At 46.8% G+C, this 601-nt stretch overlaps 1 long non-coding RNA gene across 1 annotated transcript; it reads left to right on the plus strand.

The window, feature by feature from the left end:
* The first annotated feature begins 28 nt into the window (after positions 1–28).
* LOC107577548 (uncharacterized) lies at positions 29–580 on the plus strand. The gene is made up of 3 exons (XR_001608219.1): positions 29–156; positions 270–383; positions 474–580. It is a non-coding gene; the product is annotated as an uncharacterized lncRNA (long non-coding RNA).
* The last annotated feature ends 21 nt before the right edge of the window (positions 581–601 follow it).

A 601-nucleotide genomic window follows, 5' to 3' on the forward strand; every position in this document is an offset into this window, starting at 1 on the left:
TGTGTGTGTGTGTGTGTGTGTATTTAGGGAGCTGCTGCATACCCTGAAAATGAAGACCAGCAGCAGAAGCTCCGGGAGGCTGCAGAGGGGCTGCGTGTGGCCACAAACGCAGCTGCACAAAACGCCATTAAGAAGAAACTCATAACAAGACTGGAGGTCAGTGAATTGCTTATGATTTTGATTATGAGAAAAATAATAGAATTTAGGCAGGACCGCATGAAGTCTATGCAAGGAAAACACTGCATTCAGTGTCTGCTTTGATTTTCCAGAACGCTGCTAAACAAGCTGCTGCCGCTGCAACTCAAACCATTGCGGCATCCCAGAATGCAGCAGCCTCCAACAAGAACACTGTTGCCCACCAACAACTTGTTCAAAGCTGCAGGGTTTGTATAAGAATATTTTTTGAATTTCTAAACAAGTGGTAGTAATGATAGTCCTCCTGTGTGTTTATATTCTCTGTTCATGTGCGTTAGGCTGTAGCTGATCATATTCCTCAGCTGGTGCAGGGAGTGAGGGGCAGTCAGGGGCAGCCAGAGGATGGTAGTGCCCAACTTGCCCTCATCATTGCCAGTCAGAACTTCCTTCAGGTAACCATCAGTCC

This window comes from Sinocyclocheilus grahami, unplaced genomic scaffold (assembly GCF_001515645.1).
Source record: "Sinocyclocheilus grahami isolate Dianchi unplaced genomic scaffold, SAMN03320097.WGS_v1.1 scaffold6345.1, whole genome shotgun sequence".
NCBI classification, from domain to species: Eukaryota; Metazoa; Chordata; class Actinopteri; order Cypriniformes; family Cyprinidae; genus Sinocyclocheilus; species Sinocyclocheilus grahami.